This window comes from Lissotriton helveticus, chromosome 1_1 (assembly GCF_964261635.1).
Source record: "Lissotriton helveticus chromosome 1_1, aLisHel1.1, whole genome shotgun sequence".
NCBI lineage: Eukaryota > Metazoa > Chordata > Amphibia > Caudata > Salamandridae > Lissotriton > Lissotriton helveticus.
The window spans coordinates 1,269,389,993-1,269,410,782 of NC_136057.1; the positions used below are offsets into that span (position 1 = coordinate 1,269,389,993).

At 46.5% G+C, this 20,790-nt stretch overlaps 1 protein-coding gene across 1 annotated transcript in view; it reads left to right on the top strand.

Moving 5' to 3' along the window:
* NAMPT (nicotinamide phosphoribosyltransferase) overlaps positions 1-20,790 on the top strand; it is a 270,111-nt gene that overhangs the window by 162,760 nt on the left and 86,561 nt on the right. The gene's annotated exons all lie outside the window — the stretch shown is intronic.

Genomic DNA, 20,790 nt, shown 5'->3' on the forward strand with positions numbered 1-20,790 from the left:
TCAGTAAAGCAACATTTTTGTGCAGGAAATCTGTCATCTGTGTTTCATTTTAGTAAAATGTTTAAGATTATTTTTTATCATGCTTCGGGTTTCCTCCACTGCATAAAGAAATTGCTTTTTGTTATAAGTGTGCGGAGTTGCAAAGTTTCCCCCAGTGAACTTCTGGAAGTTCTTGAAATATTTATCGAGGTTGCCTTAGTTGGAAAGCTCAAATTGCAATAAAAATGCTAAATTATCGGTATGGTTTGCAGAAAAGAACTGGTTGTTCTAACGAAAGCCTGTTTTGAATGAAAATAAAGAATTGACATGTCCCATGCATGTGAGCTGTAGATCACATGCTTTGCATAGCTCACCATCTAGTGTTGGGTCTGGATGTTTGCACTTTGTTTTTGTTTGAAGAAGTCTTTTCCAGTCACAAAGTAGGTGTCTACTCCTTTCGGTGATAGTGCGCATGGGCATGGACTCCATTGTTAGATTGTTTTTTTTACCCGCCATCGGGTTCAGATATGAATTGCTGCGCTCCGGTTCGGCACCGTTTCTCGATTTCCCTTCGACGCGCAATTCACTACCTTCGACTGTATTGTTTCTCGATCACATTTCCCATTCTCCGCGTATTGTCCCAACTCAAAGATCTTCGATCGGAAAACTCACAGAGGGCCGTTGGGTTTACCAGCGCGGGCTCACTACCAGTTGATGGAACGGACTCCATTCAAGGTCTGTTCAGGGTGTCGAGCAAAGTGTCCTTGCACCGAAGTGTGCAACCGCTGTTTATTCCCGGAACACGACGTGAAAGACTGAGACGTGTGCCGATCGTTTCGATCAAAGAAGACGCTTTATGACTTTCGGGCTCGACGTCACGAAATGCAACATCAGAGCAGAACTGCACTGGACATCTTCAGCGAAGATTCCGACAGAAGAGTTACAAGCTTGACCAGCCAAGGAAGCAGAACACATCTCCGAGGCCGACTCTGACATGGAATAAGAGGAGCAAGTTACACCGGGTCAGCATACTCTGAGTACAGAAACCCCCTTGCCCAAGCAACACAAGACCAAAAAGGCTCCGGTCCTTCCTCTGCCTGCGGGCCAAGGTCGGCACCGAGAAAATGTTTTGGGCGCCCCTCCCTCTGCCCGGCGCTGTAACACAAAGCCTCGAGTCGACCCCATCATGCCCAAGCTGAAATCTTTGGCATCGAAACCAAAGCTTGTAGTGGTCACTATTCCACCGTTCCCGAAGAGCAAACCTTCGGAACCGAAGGATTCAGAGCCAAAACTTTCGATGCCCAAAACTGTGACCAGAGACAAAAAGACTCCACCAAAAGAGCCTTGGTCCGACATTCCATCTTCGTCTCTGAAACAGTAAGATCTGGTAATAAACCCAGATACTGGACATATCCATGCCAAATTGCCTGAAAAAAGGAAAATGGGCCTGCAGGAGGATTACCACATTCCTCTGAAAAGAAAAAATGTGGGTACTAACCCTTCACCACCTTACATTCCACCTCCTTCGCCCATTGATCCCAACTTACTTATCACACCCACAAATTCACCACCACCACTATCACCTGACCCACAGGATGAAGGGGATGGGGATGAGGATAGGCCACAAGATACTGACCCATGGGAGGACTACAACACTGAACTAAACACAGATAATGACCCTGACTTATATCTGTCCAGACCATCACCACCTGACAACAATATACATTAAGCTTCGTAACAGGGCTGCTTATTATCACAGGGTGGAACTGCATAAGGAGGCTTTAAAGGAGGACTTCTTGTTTGAGACCATAAGTTCCTCTAAAAACAACTACCCACACACTGGCAATGATTCAGGGGATGTTTAAACATGCAGATAAGGTTTTCAAAGATCCTGTAAGGGCAAGAATCATCACGCCTAGGGTTGAGAAGAAATGTAAACCGGCACCACCTACTGACCATGCTTGCATCAAGGGTCAGCTGCCCTTGGACCCTCTTGTGCTTTCCAATGCTCGCAAGAGAGCTAACTCACAGACCACAGGTGAGGCCCCTCCTTCTGATACGGAGTCCAAGTTAATGGATTCCTCTTGCAAAAGGGTAGCCTCACAAGCAGCTAATCACTGGCGCATCGCTAATGCTCAGGTTTTGCTGGCCAGATATGATAAGGCTCATTATGATGACCTAGAAAAACTCATGCTATTTTTGCCTGAAGAACATAAATCCAAGGCAAACTATCTTATTCAGGAGGTCAAACTTATCACCAATACCTCCATCAAGTGCGCCCTAGACGCAGCAGCACGCTCCGTAAACACCAGCGTATTGCTATGCAGACATGCATGGTTGAGAATTTCAGGTTTCAAACCTGAGGTACAGGCCTCTATTCTCAACCAGCCATTTGACAAAGAGCACCTCTTTGGTCCAGCAGTTGACAACTTGCTTTAAAAGATGAAAAAAGATACAGAGGTTGCAAAGTCCTTGGGGGGCTTTGCAGTTACCTGCGAATAGGAGCTCCTTTTGTCGCTCATTTTACAGGGGTGGCTCCAAAAATATTTCTACAGAAAATCACTCCTCCTCTTACAAGGGCAACAACCAATCGCCCTCATCAAGAGGCTATTTCAGAGGAGGTTGTAGAGGAAATAATGCTAAGGGAAGAGGCAGAGGCAACTCCACACGCACTTCCCCTGCAAATAATAAGCAGTGACTTCCTTCCGGCACCCCAGATCATTCCACTCCTGTAAGGGGACGTCTCTCACAATTTCTCCCTATCAAACACAATCACCTCAGACAAATGGGTCTTACAAATTATCCAATATAGTTACTGCCTGGAACTTAGTCACTCCCCCAAACATTCTTCCAAGATCACACGCAATGTCACAAGAACATCTTACCCTTCTAAATAAAGCAAGACGTTATCTCTCTGTTAGAGAAAGGAGCTTTAGAACCAGTCGCGTTAAAATATCAAGGGATAGGGGTTTACTCCCTGTACTACTTAATTCCCAAAAAGGACAGCTCTCAGGCCTATACTAGACCTCAGAGAATTAAAATTAAATCTATACATTCAGTCGGACCACTTTCACATGGTCACACTCCAGCAAGTGCTCCCGCTCCTTCAACAAGGCGACTTTCTGTCCACTCTGGACATAAAGGACACCTGTTTCTATATCCCAATACAACCTGCTCACTGCAAGTACCTCAGGGTCGTAGTAGCAGACCAGCACTATCATTTCAGGGTGCTCCCATTCGGAGTAACTACTGCACCCAGGGTTTCCACCAAGTGCCTGGCTAAGAAGACCACACATTCACTTCTTCCCATATTTGGATGACTGGCTCATAAAAGCCAGCTCCCAAAAAAGCTATCTACGTCACACTCACAAAACAGTTCTTGTAGTTGCTTATGCAAGACTCCACATGCATACCCTTCAGGAGTGCTTAGCACGTCAGTGGAACCAGGCTCGGGGTCTGTTATCAGATCTAGTGTTGGTGGACGGCCACACCCATTGCTCTCTGCAGTGGTAGAATACACAAAACCTTTCAGAAGGGCGGCCCTTCATCGACCTGGTTCCACAAATAGTGCTAACAGCAGACGCATCGCTCATTGGTTGGGAGCTCATCTCCGGACGCATACAATTCAGGGCATGAGGAGCCTGTAGCAAAAGCATCTTCACATAAATCATCTAGAGCTGCTAGCGATTTTTCTAGCGCTCAAAGCGTTTCAAGTACATCTAGTAGGCAAAGCTATCCTGATCCGTTCAGACAACATGACCGCAATGTACTACATACAGAAATAAGGGGGGGCACGCACTCTCCAGCTGTTGAAACTAGCACACACCATCTGGAGATGGGCTATATGTCACAAAATGTATCTCCTTGTAGAACACCTTCCAAGAGTAAACAATCGGATTGGAGATCTGCTCAGTCGTCAAAGACAACAGATCCATGAATGGGAACTTCACCCTCAAGTTCTTCTCCCATTCATTCCTCCAAATATGGGGCTTTCCAGACATAGATCTGTTCGCCACAAACCTAATTGCAAAATGCCCAAGCTTCGCATCCAGGCATCCACACCCATTGTCCAAAGGTAATGAAATATGGATGGATTAGTCGGGGATATTTGCCTAGGCTTTTCCGCCTCTCCCACTCATTCCATAAGTGGTTCCGAAGCTCAGACAGACTTCCCAGACACTGATCCTAGTTGCTTCCACATGGGCAACCCTGGTTCACAACCCTGTTGGAGCTCTCAGTAGTTCCTCACCAAAACTACATTTCACTCCCAATCTTCTCGCTCCGAGCCATGGAGAGAGAAGACATCCAGATCCCAGTCATCTCAATCTTGCGATCTGGCACCTGAAATCTTGGAATTTGGCTACTTTAATATCGCGCCAGACTGCATGAACATCATCATAGATGCTAGACGTCCTACCACAAGAGCATGCTATGCAGCAAAAGTGGAAACGATTTGTAATATGCTTACATCTTGATGCAATAGCTGCATACCTACAGAACAGACACCATCTGTCTCGTTTTGAGTGCCTGTCATTAAAGCATTTATGGAGGGACTTAAAATAATAATTCCTCCAAGACTTCCTCCTGCTCCAGTGTGGAATCTCAACATTGTCCTTACCAGACTAATGGGTCCACCCTTTGAGCCATTGCATGAATGTGAACTGCAATTTCTCAATTAGAAGGTTGCTTTCCTTATAGCTATCACATAACTGAGGAGAGTCTGAACTTCAGGCACTAACCATAGAAGAACCATTTTTACAAGTACACCATAACAAAGTGGTTCTTAGGACCAACCCTACATTCCTATCAAAGGTAATTTCTGCCTTTCATATCAACCAATCTGTTGAGTTGCATGTGTTCTTCCCTCAACCAGATTTATTTCATTTATTTAAGGCATTTGTTAAGCGCAACTGTCACCATTGCAGGCATCCTGGCGCTGACTGAATCTATTGGGGACAGGAAAGTGAAAACGACAGGGGCGGGAGTTGTCAAACAGTTGTCTTGGGGAAGAGCCAAGTTTTAATCCTTCTCCTGAAGGGGAGAAGTTCAGAGATGTGTCTAATATCGTCTGGGAGCGTATTCCAAAGCTTGGCAGCTGCCACCTCGAAGGATCTGCCTCCGGATCTGTCCTTCTTGAATCCGGGGACCACTACCAGCTTGGCTTCAGAGGAGCGAAGCTGCCTGGCTGGGATGTACCAAGCAAATTTGGATTGGAGGGAGGCGGGACCAATTCCATGAAGCGCTCTGAACGCAATGCATAGGGCTTTGAATTGTACTCTCTGCCTTACCGGTAACCAATGGAGTTTGCTCAGTGAAGACAATCCATTTGCTCTTCTGGGGAGCCCTAAGGCCAGTTTAGCGGCTGCTGATTGGACTCTCTGGAGCCTATCCAGCAGAAACCCAGGGGATCCTAACAAAAGGGCGTTACAATAGTCAAGTCGACTAAGGATGGTGCATCTTACCACTTGGGCACGTGCATGAGTGGGAAGGAGAAGGCAGTACCTTCCTTAGGGAGCGGAGGATGGCAAAGCAACAGGCAGTTGTCTTTTGGATATGCGTCTCCATACTGAGTCTCTGATTCAGCATAACCCCAAGGTTACGAATTGTTTCCACCGGCTGAAGTATGTTCCCAATTTCAGGGGGCCAGAAGTTGTCTGGAAACGGCCGAGGAATCTTAGTACCAGCGCTGAAAAGTACCTCCGTTTTTCCTGCGTTGAACTGAAGGGAGTTATCCCTTAGCCAACGGGAGGTGTCGCGCAGACAATTGTGGAAAACCTCAGCTGAAGTGGAGTCTTCTCCCTCCAGGGAGAGGATCAATTGCATGTCATCGGCGTAGTTGACAATTTTAATATTGAAACTTTTGATTAACGTGACCAGCGGTCTAAGGTACAAATTAAAAAGAAATGGGCTAATTGCAGATCCCTGGGGGACCCCATGCGAGATCAAAGTGAAAGCCGACTGAAAGGGGGGAATAGACACCGCCTGCTGCCTGTCCTGCAGAAATGACTGGAACCATTGTGCAGCCGATCCTCTTACTCCCGCCTCAAGCAACCGCTTCAGTAAATGTCGTGGTTCACAGTATCAAAGGCGGCAGACATATCAAGCAGGATCAGGAACGCTGCCTGCCTTCTGTCTGCACGCCTCTGAAGCTCGTCCATAGCGGTGATTAGGGCGGTCTCGGTTCCATGGGCAGGACGGAAACCGAATTGATCGACGTCAAGTAATGAATAACGTTCCAGATGGTTAGAGAGGATGTTACTAACCCAGCTTTCAACAATTTTAGCTGGGAATGGCAGCAGGGAGATGGGACGATAGTTTTTAGAGCAGTACGGGTCGAGCGAGGGCTTTTTTAACAAAGGAGATACTAAAGCCCTCTTCCACTGAGCAGGAACAGTCCCAGTCGCAAGGGATTGATTGCAAATAACAACAAGCATTTACAATGCAATAGGTCTCCCAGTATTAAAGTTTGAGCTATTGGCATTGTATATTACAATGTGTTACATTAATTTGTTATCAAACTCTGAATTGTTGTATAAAGATGATTTGTGTCACGTGACTTCCCTACCATCTCCTGCATGGCCTGCTGCCTGCAATGTCGTAATGCAAGAGGATGTTCCTGAAAGAACTTTACAATCTACTTCAGCAAATGTGACTTTGCCTATTCACTGGATCAACAGGTGTGAATGAAAAACTCCGACTCATAGCTTCACAATAAAGTTAACAGTAACGCCAGGGCTGTAGCAAGCACCCCCACCTGCAGAGACACGCTTTGAAGTGGTGGGCGGCGGGCAGCTGGCTCTCAGTCACTCACGCCTTCTCTATGAAACTGGCTGACAAGTGACCCAGACTTTGTTATTTCTCACGAGACGTCTTATTTCCTTTTTGCACAAATTACACAGAGTGCCGAGGAGTAATGGTATTAAAGAAAACAGGAAGCGGAACATCTGAGCAGCTGCTTACACCAAGAGAGTTCCTCTACAGATGTTCCAAATGTTTTCAACGTAATCCCTTCTAAACAGTTCCCTTGGGAATTGTTTTATGCAGCTCATGCAAAATGTGTACTCTGCCAGCGGCAGAAAAAGTGAAAAATGCATGCATAGGCGCGCTGTTAAATGTCATCTCATCTGGGGCCGAGTCTTGAAGGTGTGCGCTAGGGACGGACGCAGCTGGGCGCCTCATTTAAGCCCTTTCACTGTCATGTGTACCTTTAACTCGGAATTTCTCAAAGATTGTGGATAAGCTGCATTGCCCACAGTTCGGAAACAGTGAGCATTATTGCTTCTCTGTTTCCCAGCGTTGCTGCCTGCAGCTTGTGTACTGTGAGAAACTCATAGTTAAATGCATGTACCTTGGAGAACGGAACAGCGGCCCTCGCCGTGCTCTGCTCCATCGCTGCTGTTCATGCTACCTGCCTATCTTGAATACCACTTTTCTTTCAATTGTGTTCACCCCTTGCGTCTCTCTCTGCACCAGTCACACATACAGTAGTGTCGGTGTCACACATACAGTAGTGTCGGCCCCGTCTCTCAGTATACTGTCATAAATTTTTTCAGGCTGTCTCCATAAGCATTGCCTCGCTCACTGTCTCTGTCTATTTTAGCCTCGCTCAGCATTCTCCCTTCTCTGTCCATCCCCCCCGTTGTCTAGCTGCCTCTCTTCTCTCTTTGTATGTCTGCCCATCTTCCTCTAGCCTTTCCTGCCTCCCGTTCTCTCCACTACACCCTTGTTGTCTCTATGGTCACAGCTGTATGACGTTATGTTTTATATGTCCCTGTCAGCTTGCGTGCCTCACCCTGTCCTTGCCACTGCCCAGGTAAATCAAACCTTCCAAAATAAACGAAACCGTGTGTTTCCTGTCCCCCCTGCAATGGGACATATTCTATGTGTCTCCGTCCGAGCCCTAAGTCCTCCCCCGTTTTTGGGCGCTGCCTCTCCTGTGTGGTAGATTTTCCTGGGTAATTTGTGCTGGCATGGTTTGAATGAGTCTGGGTGAGCGGAAACACAAGCTGCGTTTTCTTTGCAGTGCATAAAATTATGAAACGTACCACATTTATTAACAACAGAGCGGTGTCATGCAGTGCAGCCCTGGTGAAAAGCAAAACATGCTAGAGGGTACTTTAAATCAATCATAGCCCTTTCATTCCTAGTCGGCACAAGTGTGCACATTTGCAATACGCTGGAGAGCAGACCGTTCCAACTTTTGAATTTAAGAATTGGGGCATAGCACATTAGTTGCACTTGTTTTCCCCACATTCCAACTCGAGCAAACTCGGTTTTTACACCGTCTGCCCACGTAATTTGCGCCAGGTTTACCAGTGAGAATCATGGCGGCAAAGCCTGCAGGCACGCAGAGTTGGTTTCTTGATCTGGGTACACATGACTTGTTGCACTGAATCAGCAATTGTGCCGGACTAGGAATGAGGGCCTCTTCACGGAGTAAAACGATGATAATACGGAAAATGGATGGGCACATTATCTGACTTCTGTTTTAGCGCAGTTCGAGAAAGGCTGCATGGATTACATTACCTAACGTGGAGGTGAAGAACACTGGTTCTGATCCATTCCCAACATATGACCTACCACCAGCAGATATTGGCCGCCCAGCCAGCACTTCATCTCAGCGAACCTGCTCCTGTACTCCCCAGCTGGTCGTGTGCGCGTGAGGAAAACTACCGTGGGGCGGGACTTCCGTTTCCTGCTGGAAGCCGCGCCCACGGAGTGCCTGCCCAGGAGAGGAGCGGTGGCGGCTGAAGTCCGGAGTGGCGGTAAGTGGGGGCGGGGGGGCGCTCGGTGCACTTGTGGGTGTGTGTGTGCACGCGTGTGTGTATGCGACAGCGGGGGTAGGTTCTCTGTATGTGTGGGTGCGTGCGTGCATGGGCGCTTGTGTGTGTGTGTGTGTGTGTGTGTGTCTGTGTATGCGTCTGTGTATGCGCATGCGTGTTTGGTGAAAGAGCTTCCCGGGAGACAGCAGCTGAGCGCGTTCGCGAGCGCGTGCCCCGCTCAAATAGCCTCCTTGAAGAGGCAATGCGCGCGGCCAGCGCTGTCTCCTGGGAAGCAGAGTCACTGACAAAAGATCTCCTGGCGGACACAGCGCTGACGCGCTGTTAAACGCCAGGAGACCTAAAAAGGGGAGGAAAAAGTTCTGTCTCAAATTCCTTCCATATTTTAGGTGGAACAGGGTCTAAGGGAGACCCAGAGGAAATCTTTTTTGCTAGTTTACAAAAGACTTCATACGTGAGAGATGGAAATTCAAGTAACACTGGCTGGGTCGCAGGGGGTCTCGGTCTCAAATTGGGTGGGGGGATAGAGTCCGATGAGACTTCTAAATCCTTAATAATAAGGTCAATTTTTTCTTTGAAGAAAACAGCAAGGTTGTCACAAAGATCTTGTGACGGAACAATGGTGTTTTTTGCACAGTCCGGGTTGGTGACACTGTTCAGTATATTAAAGATATTTCTGGAACTATTGGAGGAGTTACAAATCATGGAGGAGTAATATTCGTTTTTTGATTTTTTAATCAGATTCTTGTATTCCCGAACTTCATTTTTCCAGAGTTCCTTAAAAGTTTATGTATAGTCTCGTCTCCACATTCTCTCTGCATGTTTGCAGCCCTGCTTCAGAACTTTTAAACTGTCGTTGAACCAGGGCGCAGAGTTGGTGCCCTTACAGCAGCGAGTTTTTAGAGGGGCATGGGCATCAAGGGTTGTGGTAATCCTTGAACATAGAGAGGAGTAATTGTCATCTAGTTGTTTTTCCTCGTCAAAGAATTGCTCCAATTGAAACACTTCCCCTGAAGAGTGTAGACGTGTGAGAGCTTTCCAATCTCTGCACTTAATTTTGTTGGTCGGCCCAGGAGGCTTGTAATGGTCACCGTTTAAATGTATAAAGAATTTGATGAGTGAATGGTCTGTCCAGTCCATGGGTAGTCTTTCCCCCATTGCTACCAACTGGGGGCCTGCAAACAGTAGATCTAAGAGGTGTCCGCCCCTATGGGTTGCACCAGTGACCAACTGGGAGAGTCCAAGGCTTTCGCAGGAGTGTAGTAGATTGCGGAGACCAGAGTCGAGAACGCCGTTCTGCCAGAGATTAAAATCTCCCAGAATAATAAGTTTATGGTGTGAAAGAGCAATATTAGTCAAAGTGACTAAAAGCGCTTGTTGATGCTGAAGGCTGAACGCACCCGGTGGGCGATAGCAGACTATCCCGGTAACAATAGTCCCGGAGTGAGTCTGAATTGATAATCCTAAAAGTTCCGTTCCTTCGGTCGGATCTAGAACAAGAGTCTTAATATTACAAGAAGTAGTAAAAATCACACCCACCCCCCTCCTCTCCCAATGGCCCTAGGGGTATGTAGGAATTTGTACCCGGGGGGACAAGTAAAGCCCGGATCAACCAGGCAATCAGGACGAGTCCATGTCTCCGTCATAAAAAGAACGTCCAGTTCGTGAGTTTCAATAAGTAACTGAATTTCGATGCTGTGCCTAGGTAGGGACCTAACATTCAAGAGCCCACATTTTAACAGATCACTGCCCATAAAATCTTCTCGCGGGAAAGCCGTATGTAACAGGGTGAGGGTTCCTTTGTCAGCATGAAGCTTACCCAGTTGTAGGATCGCCTCTCTAGAGTAGGGAGGGCCGGAGGGCAACGTGCTGGGGTCAGTTGGCTCAAGACATGCAGCATAGCTGGCGCAAGGCGCTACCTTGGCGCGGACGGGCGCAGACCGGCTTGCCTTAGGCGCTCCCGCTGCGCTTGTCCGCTGCGCGTCCGGAAGTGGCACATGATTTATAGATGGGGGGCAGGGAGGGGAGGGGAAGGCGTGGCCTCAATAAGGGGCATGGCCTCGGCGAGCGCCGGTGATGGCGCCAAGAGTATCCCTGTTGAGCTTCCTCGGCAGCCCTGAATCCGCTGCGCGGCGAGGTCAGGGTCAATCAAGTTCTTTAGAGGTGCTTAGAGGGGAGCAGGGGTGAGTAATTAAAAGCAATATATAGTGACACTCAAATTTAAAAAAAATGTAAACAATCACGCTCCCGGCTTTCCGCCTCAGGAGAAACAGTCAATCTGACCGGCGTCAGTAGTCCACGCCTTTTAAAGAGCTTAAGGGGGCGTGGCCTCAATAAGGGGCGTGGCCTAGGCGAGCGCCGGTGATGGCGCCAAGAGTATCCCTGTTGAGCTTCCTCGGCAGCCCTGAATCCGCGGCGAGGTCAGGGTCGGATACTGCGGCAGAACGTGCTTTGCACACTTTAGATGTAAAAAGTGCACTACTTTACTATGTAGAATTAACAAAACCTTTCTGCAAGACAAAACCACTGTTTCTCGCTTTTGCACCTCCACATAAAGGCAATCCTATGTCAAAATCAGGCATTGCAAGGTGGATAGTCAAGTGCATTCAAACATGCTCTGCAAAAGCAAAACGAGCACACTCCACACGCAAGCTAGAGGCTTCTATGGCATTCTTAGGTACTATACCCATAGATGACATCTGCAAAGCTGCAACATGGTCTACAACTCACATATTCACAAAACACTATTGTGTAGGTGTGTTAGCAAGACAGCAAGCTAGTGTGGGCCATGCAGTTTTACGTACACTATTTCAGACGGCTGCAACAGCTGCAGGTTAGCCATCGCTTTAGGACATAACTGCTGTATAGTCTATGCAAAGCATGTGATCTACAGCTCACATGCCTCAAAAGGAAATTGCTACTTACCCAGTATGCATCTGTTCTTGGCATGTAGAGCTGTAGATTCACATGCACCCACCCCGCCTCCCCGGGTACCTATACCTGTTGCAGAAGCATCTTACTTAGATACATATAAACATGGACATCTCTTACTACTCTTACTAACTCCATTATCGCCCTCTGCTGTAAACAATCTAACAATGGAGTCAATGCTCATGCGCACGATCAACGTAAGGAGGAGTCCCCTACCTCGTGACAGGATAAGACTTCTTCGAACAAAAACAAAGTGCAAACATCAGGATCCATCACTAGATGGTGGTCTATGCAAAGCATGTGATTCTACAGCTCTACATGCCAAGAACAGATGCCTACTGGGTAATTAGCATGTTCGAGGCATATGAGCTGCAGATCGTACACTTTTGCAATAGATCGCCACCTGGTGTTGGGCTCGGATGATTGCAGGTTGTTGTCTTCTTGGAAGAAGTCTTTGTAGTCACGAGATAGGTGACTCCTCCCTTGGACAATACTGCGCATGGTCATCGACTCCATCCTCAGATTGTTTTTTTCCGCCACTGGGTTCGGGTGAAAGTTTTCCGCTCCGGCTAGAAAAGACTTTTCCAGCAACTTCGAAGCGAGAAAAAAAACGTTATACAAACATTATCGACGAATAGAATACTTTCGACATCATCAGCTACATTTCGGTGCGTCGATGCGGGCCGTTGGGCCTATCGGCGCCTAAGGGCCTACACTTCATGGACAGAACTCCATTCAAGAGATGCCCGGTATGTCGAGCAAAATTCCCTCATAGCGACCATCACGAGGTCTGCAACCTCTGTCTATCGTCGGAACACGACGAGTCGACCTGCACAGTTTGTGCATCCTTCCGATCGAAGAAGACCATTCGGGATCGGAGGGCACGTCGACACGCGATGAGGAGATCAGCACCAGCACCAGAGGCCATCTTCGAGGAGGAGATCCTCGAAGAAGGCACCTCCGAGGGCGAGGATCCACTCGAAGAGATCTCCGAGGACGAGGCTCCACTCGCCGCCGAGGAAGACTCGCCTGATCTCCAGATCATATCGGAGGCAGAGGACTCCGACGATTCGATTCCATCTCGTCAACCCGTGAGTATTCTTGCCCCTGCATAACAGACACTACCCAAGCCAAAGGTCAGCACTCCGCCCATGGGGCCCAGTCGAGACCGAAATATCCCCTCAGACGCCCCACCTTCGGGCTCGGCTCCGAGGAAAACGACTACGCCTTCCGGTGCCTCGGCACCGACAAAACCACATGTGCCAGTGCCACCTCCTCCATTGGCACCGAAGCACACACATCCTTCGACACCGAAGGATTCTTCGACACCGAAGCCAAAACGCCCTTCGGTGCCCAAAGACAAAGATCCTTCGGCACCCAAACCAAAAGATGCACCGGTGCCGAAGCCGAAGACTGTACCGGATCCTAAAAAAGCTCCGGCTCCAAAACCTTCCGGTTCCAAAAATAAAGATGGGAAGCCAGAGTCCGACGCCGCAAGGCCAACGAGACCTGTCTCCACTCCAAAATCTCCAACCTCGGTACCAAAGACTCCAAGGCCTGACTCAGAGACACCTAAACCCTCTAACAAGCCTACCAAGCCGAAACCACCTTAGGCACCGAAAAATTTGCCACGGGACTCGATAACGCCTCCTACAGCAAAAAACACAAAACAACCCCTATCGGCACCGAAAAAATCGACGCCGAAGAAGGTTGCAGAGGAAGAAGAACTGTTTAGACCAGATCCTAAACAAAGAAAAGTCCATATCAATCCAAAAACTGGACATGTGGAAGCCATTCCTCACAAGAAGAGAACAGCAGACACACCACTTCTACCTGTGGTTCCTGCCAAAAAGAAGGATTGTGCAACTTCTCCAATGCACCCTTCCTCTCCTTCACCTTTTTCCTCTCCTATCCCTCCTTACATCGAACCTACAGTTTCTCCTGTTCAATCTCCTGCATCATCACACCACACTGACGAAGAGTATGATCTAGGTGGGGGGAATGACATACCAGAGCCACATGCACACCCTGAAGATAAAGATGTCAATCCAGAATATCCTAGAGATGACGATATATATGGCTTCCCACCACACAATGTGCCCGACATTCCTGATCCTCAGTCCTACCCAACAAAACCTTCCCCTCCAGAAGATAGTATTGGGTTTAATCATCTCTTAAATAGAGCTGCCCTCTATGTCATGGTACGGTGTGGAGGCTAAGCAAGCTATTGCCCAGAGTTGCAGCGTGGGACCCGTGATTAGAATAAGCACCGAGGCGAGAATTAACAGTTCCGAGGAAATTGAGCCCGAGACCCCGCCAAGGCGGGAATCGAACCCTGGTCCCTGGACAGAACTCTGCATCAAGGTCTGCCACTCTAACCATTGAGCCACACTCCTCCTTTACCACGGGGTTTCAATGCACTCTGATGCCATTGATGAGGATTTTTTTTTACATGATACATTTGAGCAGTCACAAAGGTCTACGCAAATACTACCCATGATCAAAGGAGTCATTAAACGTGCTCCGGAAATATTTAAAGACCCGGTACGTTGTAGGGTGTTAAATCCAAGAATAGAAAAGAAATATAGACCAGCGCCATCTGATCCAGTCTATATTAAGGGACATCTGCCACTAGACTCTTTAGTAGTGTCTAATGCACGGAAAAGAGCTAATTCCCAGACTTCTGGTGACACGCCCCCGCCTGACAAAGAATCTAACGTTATTGGTGCGTCAGGGAAACGGATTGCTGCGCAGGCGACAAATATATGGCGCATAGCAAATACACAAGCCCTGCTCTCACGCTATGATAGGGCTCATTACGATCAATTAGAAAAACTGATGGAGCACCTCCCAGATCAATACAAAGATCAGGCAACAGAGCTCATACAAGAAGGCAAATTAATATCTAATGCCTCAATTAAATGTGCACTAGATGTAGCTGACCCAGCATCCAGAGCAGTCCATACTAGTGTTCTACTCAGACGACATGCGTGGTTACGCATTTCAGGGTTTAAAACTGAGGTACAGACTACCATCCTGAACCAGCCCTTCAATCAAAACCAATTGTTTGGGCCGGAAGTAGACAACACACTAGAGAAAATTAAAAAAGACACAGACACAGCTAAGTCTATGGGTGCATTACAATCCACACAGACTAGAAGTTCTTTTCGCCGCTCCTTTTATAGAGGAGGCTCTAAGCAAACCGGTGCAGATACAACATCATCTTTCAAAACGCACACACACACCTCTAACAAAGGCTACTTTAGAGGAGGATACAGAGGCAATAATAACAAGGGAAGAGGTAGAGGTAATAATAACAACCGCTCCTTTTCCACTCCCAAACAGTGACTTCCCTCTGCTTCCCCTATAGCATTCCACTCCTGTGGGGGGCAGATTATCACAGTTCCTACCTGTCTGGTATTCCATCACAACAGACAGGTGGGTGAGACAGATTATCCAACATGGCTACTGCCTAGAACTCACAGCAACCCCCCCAAACATACCACCCAGGCAGGGTCCAATGTTTACTCCTTGTACTTCCTAATCCCCAAGAAGGACGGGACATTACGACCAATTCTCGACCTCAGGCCCCTCAACCATTACATACAATCACATCATTTTCACATGATCACTCTGCAACAAGTACTCCCACTACTACAACAAGGCGATTTTCTTTCAACACTAGACCTAAAGGACGCCTACTTCCACATTCCTATACGTCCTGCTCACAGGAAGTATCTAAGGTTTGTCATACAAGGACAGCACTATCAGTTCAAAGTTCTTACATTCGGGTTCACAACAGCACCACGAGTGTTCACAAAGTGCTTAGCAGTAGTAGCGAATGAAAAAGAGGGTGGGTAACCCAATATACCCTCGCCGGCTTGGGCAAATTATATGTGTAATAGAGATTGCCAGCAAGGGTTTTATTTAGTGATAAATTATACAGGAAAACAAAACAGTTTGGATTTTGTCTTTTGTACTATAGGAAAGGCGGCTGTATTCCTTGTACATTAGATTTATTTTGTCTGTTTAAGTCTCATGACTGATCAAGAACCCTTATGATTTTACAACAAATAACATTTTTGATACAAAAATGTCCTTGTGTTGCATGTCTTTGTTTTCCCTAGCTAGTGTGGTAGCTATATACATGTACCTCTAATCACTGAATATTTGAAACTAACACAGCTACTGATATTCACAGTCTGAATCTTAAACTTGAAGTATAGATTCCAGATGCTGTATAATTTATCCATACTAATATTATAAAGAGAGAGCCCAAACCTTTGAGGCGGGTATTCTCAGTAACCACAGCACCAATCACAACACCCAATACAGCGTTGGAAAGGGCAGTTGCAGCAGAAGGACATAGGCTATGCAGGCGGCCACCATATACATTAAAAAAATAAAATAAAAAATACTACAATTTCAATATTTTTTTCCAATTTATATTAAAAATATGTAATGTAATTTAAAAAAATAAAATATCTAAAAATAAATACTTTAAAACCATGTAGTAAATTAGTATAAAAAAATAACAATTAATACATTTAAAAATTATCATTTACAAAACCTTTGAAATTCACTGAAAAAACCATAGGTTTCAGCCACGTTATAGTTAGGAATTAGCATTTAAAAAACCTTTGAAATTCACTAAAAAAACACATAGGTTTCACACATGTTATAGTTAGCTGGACATTTCACTCATACAAAACCATTGAAATTCCCCCGTTATAGTTAGTTCAGCTAACTATAACTCGCGCGCCCGCAATGCACTGCTGATGACGTTCCATATTACATCACTCATGACATGGTCAGTGACATCACTGAGGACATCTCAAATGACATCACTGATGACATCATTCTTGTGAAAGAGTGGCAGACCTCCTCTCAGCGTAATATAACCTTTGATACACACCTTCAAAAATAGAAACAAAAATTTTCAAAAAAATTGAGATACCAATACCAGTTAGAACAACCTATTCAGTAATTCCAAAATCTACATACACATCCACTCATTCACCAACAGTTCTATATAGTCACTCATACATGTACTCACTCATCGTATGTACTTATACACCTATACATCCTGTTACACACCGATACTCATCCATACAGTTACTCACACACATACTAACACATGCAAATAAACTATCAAACATCCATTTACTTTCATATACAGCTATACACACACCACTACACTTACTTTTACAGAAACGTACACATACTTACTCTCTTAAACAATCACTTATAGAAACACATACTTATTTATACAGGAACACTTCCAATCTCTCACACTCTTACATATAATCACTTATATACATCAATACTCACATATAGTAAATTAAAACATCTGTAGTCCATACTAATATTATAAAGAGAGCCCAAATCTTTGAGGCGGGTAATCTCAGTAACCACAGCACCAATCACAACACCCAATACAGCGTTGGAAAGGGCAGTTGCAGCAGAAGGACATAGGCTATGCAGACGGCCACCATATACATTTAAAAAGTAAAAGAACCGTGCCAGCAAAGTAGTCCCTTGTGGGCGTGTCTGCGTTGTGCTGTGCGCGTGGGCTGGGTTCATGACTAACGCTGGGGGCGTGTGGTACTGCCATCATATTGTGGGCTGTGGGCGAGTGCTGGGGTTGTGACAAACGCTGGGGGCGTGTGTCCGCCCTTCATGCCATGTGAGTCGTACATACAAGCGCCAATTACGTTGCTGCGCAGCATCAAGGGGCACGCTGGGGGCGTGACACGCTGGGGGCGTGTGTCCGGCCTTCATGCCATGTGAACGCAATTGCGCCGCATCAAGGGGCACGCTGGGGGCTACGTTCCGCCCTTCATACCATGTGAGTCGTACATTAATCAGAAGATTGTCTGCTATGGCCGTGTGCTGGGGGCGTGACAACCGCGTTCAGCTGGAGGCGTGGTGAGTAATGTTACTGCAGCCTCTCCTGCACGCTGTTACTGAACTCCCTCATTCAACGAATTTACACGCGCCTGCTACCATCAACCAGGGCTCTAGCCGGGCTCAGGCGGCGTATTAGTACACTAATTACACGCGCCTGATAACATCAACCAGGGCTGCCGCTGGGCCTCAAGTGGGGAAACACGCGCCTGCTAACATCAAACAGGCCTGCATCTGGGCCTCAAATGGGGTAACATGCAAATGAGCGTGTCTTCGGGGAATATTACTGCAGTCTCTCCTACTCGCTGTCACTCAACTCTCTCATTAAACGGATTTACCCGCGGCTGATAACTCTCTCATTCAACGACATTACACGCGCCTGCTAACATCAACCAGAACTGTAGCCGGACTCAGGTGGCGGATCACTACACCAATTACACGTGCCTGCTAACATCAACCAGGGCTGCAGCTGGGCCTTCTCCGTCCCGATTCTAATGAAACAAAAAATGTTGTCTACCGCAAGATTTTAAAATAAATTCCCCTTGCCCTTGTCAAATACACACATTCTATTTCATACCCGGACAACGTCGGGACGGGCTGCTAGTCACTAAATAAAACCCTTGCTGGCAATCTATATTAAACATAGCAGTGGTAGCGGCACATCTCAGAAGACAACAGATACAAATCTTCCCTTACCTCGACGATTGGCTCATAAAAGCAAAATCATTCAGTCAATGTGTCCAACACACAAAGCAAACAATTCAGACATTGCACGAGTTAGGGTTTACCATAAACTACACCAAGTCGCACCTAGAGCCTTCGCACGTTCATCAGTATCGAGGAGCTACCATAGACACATCTACAGCTCTAGCGTATCCCAGTCCAGCCAGGATACAGAGCATTCAGACCTTAGTCTCCATTTTTCAACACCAGCAGTCTCTCCAAGCCAGAGTGTTCATGAGACTAATAGGCATGATGGCGTCCTGCATCTTCACAGTTCCACATGCAAGACTGCAAATGCGCCCATTACAAGAATGTCTAGCACAACAGTGGAATCCGGCTCAAGGTGAGCTCACAGACCTGGTGTTGGTAGACAGCCGTACATATCGCTCTCTGCAATGGTGGAATACCAAAAACATGACAAGAGGACGGCCGTTCCTAGAGTCTGTTCCACAGATAGTGCTCACAACAGACACATCCCTCACAGGATGGGGAGCCCATCTCTTACACTATACCACACAAGGCCAATGGAACAACCAACAAAAAATGTTCCATATCAACCACCAAGAGCTGCTAGCAATTTTCCTAGCACTCAAAACGTTTCAAGTGCAAGTACAAAGCAAAGCGGTCTTAATCCGGACGGACAGTATGACAGCCATGTACTATATACAAAAACAGGGGGGGACACACTCTCTGCAACTGTCCCAGCTTGCGCAGAACATTTGGAGATAGGCCATTCCTCAAAACATACACCTGACTGTAGAACACCTTCCAGGAATTCACAATCAGATAGCAGATCTGTTGAGTCGACAATCACAACAGATTCACGAATGGGAAATACATCCACAAGTTCTTCAACCATTCTTCCAAATGTGGGGGATCCACAGATAGATCTGTTTGCCACCCACGAGAATGCAAAATGCCAAACCTTCGCCGCCAGGTTTCCACACCCACGGTCGGAAGGGAATGCAATATGGATGAACTGGTCAGGCAGATTTGCGTACGCTTTTCCGCCTCTCCCACTCATTCCACTAGTAGTGTGCAAACTCAGACAGCAGTCTCTCAAACTAATACTAGTAGCTCCGACATGGGCACGTCAGCCGTGGTTCACCACACTACTAGATCTCTCACTGGTTCCACATCAAAAATTACGGCTCACGCCTTCCCTGTTAACACAGAACCATGGAGAAATAAGACACCCAGAACCAAGCCAAATGAATTTGGCGATCTGGCTCCTGAAGTCTTGGAGTTTGGTTACTTAAACCTGCCACCAGACTGTATGAACATAATTAAAGAAGCTAGAAAACCCACTCCCAGAGCGTGTTATGCCGCTAAGTGGAAAAGATTTGCAATATATTGTAACCATAATCACATTGATCCACTGGATGCTTCCATCCAAAATATAATTTGCTACCTGTTACACCTACAAAGGTCCAATTTAGCTTATTCTTCCATACGCCTGCATCTGGCAGCAATTGCAGCCTATTTACAGAATGGACAACATCTATCTCTCTTCAGAGTACCTGCAATTAAAGCATTTATGAAAGGATTAAAACTAATAATCCCACCTAGGTTACCACCTGCTCCGGTATGGAACCTAAACGTTGCCCTTACAAGACTTATGGGACCCCCTTTCGAGCCTTTACACAAGTGTGAATTGCATTTCCTAACATGGAAAGCTGCTTTCCTTGTTGCCATCACCTCTCTCAGAAGAGTTAGTGAAATACAAGCATTCACAATACAAGAACCATTTTTTCAAATACATCCTAACAAAGTGGTTCTCAGGCTTAATCCAAAATTCCTGCCAAAGGTTCTCATTCCTTTTCACCTTAACCAATCAGTAGAGCTACCTGTGTTTTTCCAAAACCCAGACTCTGTTGCAGAAAGGGCTTTACACACCTTAGATGTTAGAAGAGCCCTGTTATACTACACAGATAGGACTAAATCCTTCAGAAAGACAAAACAATTATTTGTTTCTTTCTCTCCCCCCACACAAAGGCAACCCCATCTTTAAGGGGGGAATTGCCAGGTGGATTTAAAGTGTATACAAATATGCTATCAAAAAGCTAAACGTAAACTGACAGTTCCTCCTAGAGCACACTCAACTCGCAAACTAGGAGCCTCTATGGCTTTCTTAGGAAATATACCACTAGAATACATATGCAAGGCAGCAACATGGTCTACAACACACACCTTCACTAAACACTATTGTGTTGATGTGCATGCCAAGCAGCAAGCTGCAGTAAGCCAAGCTGTCCTTAGAACACTGTTTCAAAATAGTGCAGCGGATACAAGCAACCACCGCTAGGGGAGACACTGCTGCACAATCGATGCAAAAGTGTACGATCTGCAGCTCATATGCCTCGAACTGAAAATGCTACTTACCAGTATGCATCTGTTCTTGGCATGTAGAGCTGCAGATTCGTACACGCCCTCCCACCTCCCCGGGACTTGTATCCATTCCAGTACTCCT